Source organism: Propithecus coquereli, unplaced genomic scaffold (assembly GCF_000956105.1).
Source record: "Propithecus coquereli isolate 6110/MARCELLA unplaced genomic scaffold, Pcoq_1.0 Scaffold84, whole genome shotgun sequence".
NCBI classification, from domain to species: Eukaryota; Metazoa; Chordata; class Mammalia; order Primates; family Indriidae; genus Propithecus; species Propithecus coquereli.
Window position 1 is genome coordinate 6,326,309 of NW_012154618.1, and position 2,698 is coordinate 6,329,006.

The window sequence follows — 2,698 nt, forward strand, 5'->3', positions numbered from 1 at the left end:
ACAAAGTCACATTCGATGACTGGAATCCAGGGATTTGAGCTCTCACACATCTTACCAGGGTTTGGTATCAAGATTCAGCCAGTAACTTACTTGCTACATGGCCTCAGGTAAATGGCTGAATTCTTCTTGCTTGGTGCAATGAGGCCAATATTACCTGTTCCACCTGCACCAAAAGCACTTACTGCTGTGCTTAGCACATAGAAAGTGCTCAATAAATGGTGGCTTTCACACAGACAATTCACACAGAAAAGGAGCCAGTGCAAAGTTGGGGCCCTGATTTTGCTAAAACATTGCTAATGGACATTCCTTTTGTGCAGACTTGCCCTTCACACACAGCAACACACCCTTAAACTCATTTATAAACAAGGTAAATTTTAGTCCAGTATCCCAAAGCCTGTCATTCCATTACACTAACTCTCTTTCTTGCTTTCCTCTTTGAAACATATTGAAAGCAGAATAGGACAGGCTCAGATTTCCTGTGCTTGATTTGGTATCTGTGACCATTGCCATTTTCTTTCCTTCTATTGCGTACAAGGAGCATCCTTTTCATTCTAGACACTTCACCATGTGGTCCATATGTGGCCACCATGTCCCAACCGAGAATCCTGGATTTGAGGGTGTTGGTGCAGGAGACTCACCACCTACAGCAGACTATCAATTGTCCTTAGAAATCACTGGACAGGTCCCAAATTCCAATATGCTGGCATCCAAACTACACCTCTGCCATTGTCTCTTATTCCTGGGAATGATCCCTAAATCCTTTTTCACACTGCAAGTTCTCAAGTCTGGTACAGACAGCACTGTCAAAAAATTTATTTATTGCCTGAAATAAAAAGGAAAAGAAAAGAAAAGAAAAAAATACTTGCAAACTGAATTCAATAACACATTCAAAAGGTGATTCATGATGATCAAGTGGGATTCCTCCCAGGGATGCAAGGATGGTTCAGCATATGCAAATCAATCAATGTGACACACCATATCAACAGAATGAATGACAAAAACTATATGATTATTTCAATTGATGCTGAAAAAGCATTCAGTAAAATTCAACATGACTTCATGATAAAAACTCTAAAAAAAACCAGGTATAAAAGGAACTTAGCTCAACACAATAAAAGCTATATATGACGGACCCACAGCTAGTATCATACTGAATGGGGAAAAACTGAAAGCCTTCACTCTAGGATCTGGAATAAGACAACGATGCTCGCTTTCACCACTGTTATTCAACATAGTACTGGAAGTTCTAGCCAGAGCAATCAGACAAGAAAAAACAATAAAGGGGATCCAAGCTGGAAAGGAAGAAATCCTTTATTAACTTTGTTTGCAGATGACACAGTCTTATATCCAGAGAAACTTAAAGACTGTACCAAAAACCTATTAGAACTGATAAGCAAATTCAGTGAAATTGTAGGATATAAAATCAGTAGCATTGCTATATGCCAACAATAAATAATTTGGAAAAGAAACCAAGAAAGTAATCCCATTTATAATAGCTACAAAAAACATAAAATACTAAGGAATAAACTTAACCAAAGAAGTGAAAGATCCCTATAATGAAAACTATAAAATACTGATGAAAAAAACTGAAGAGGACACAAAGAAATGGAAAAATAGACGAATGCTCACGGATTTGAGAATCAATAGTTAAAATGTCTATACTATCCAAAGCAATCTACAGATTCAATACAATCCCCATCCAAGTACCAATGACATTCTTCACAGAAATAAAAAATAATCCTAAAATTTATATGGAACAACAAAAGACCCAGAATAATCAAAACAATCCTAAACAAAAAGAACAAAACTTGAGGAATCACATTACCTGACTTGAAATTATACCACAGAGCTGTAGTAACCAAAACAGCATGGTACTGGCATAAAAACAGACACCTAGACCCAAGAAACAGAATAGGGAACCCAGAAGTAAATCCACACATCTATAGTGAACTTATCTTTGACAAAGGTGCCAAGAACATACAGTGGAGAAAGGACAGTTTCTTCAATAAACAATGCTGGGAAAACTGGATATCCATATGTAGAAGAAGGAAACTTAACCTTATCTCTCACCATATACAAAAATCAAATAAAAATGGATTAAATGCTTAAATCTAAGACCTGAAACTATGAAAGTACTAAAAGAAAACATTGGGGAAACACTTCAGGACATTGGTCTGGGCAATATTCTTGAGGAATATCCCCAAAGCACAGGCAACCAAAGCAAAATTGGGCAAATGGGACTACATCAAACTAAAAAGCTTCTGAACAGCAAAGGAAACAGTCAACAAAGTGAAGAGACAATCCACAGAATGGGAGAAAATATTTGCAAATTACCCACCTGACAAGGGATTTTTATAACTGGAATATATAATGTGCTCCAACAGCTCAACAGAAAAAAAATCAAATAATCCAATTTTAAAATGGGCAAAGGATCCGAATAGATATTTCTCAAAAGAAGACATGTGAATTGCCAACAGCTACATGAAAAAATGCTCAATGTCATTAGTCATCAGAGAAATGCAAATCAAAATGACAATGAGATATCCTCTCACTCCAGTTAAGATGGCTTTTATCAAAAAGATAGGCAGTAGGCCGGGCGCGGTGGCTCACGCCTGTAATCCTAGTACTCTGGGAGGCCGAGGCGGGCGGATTGTTTGAGCTCAGGAGTTCGAAACCAGCCTGAGCAAGAGCAAGACCC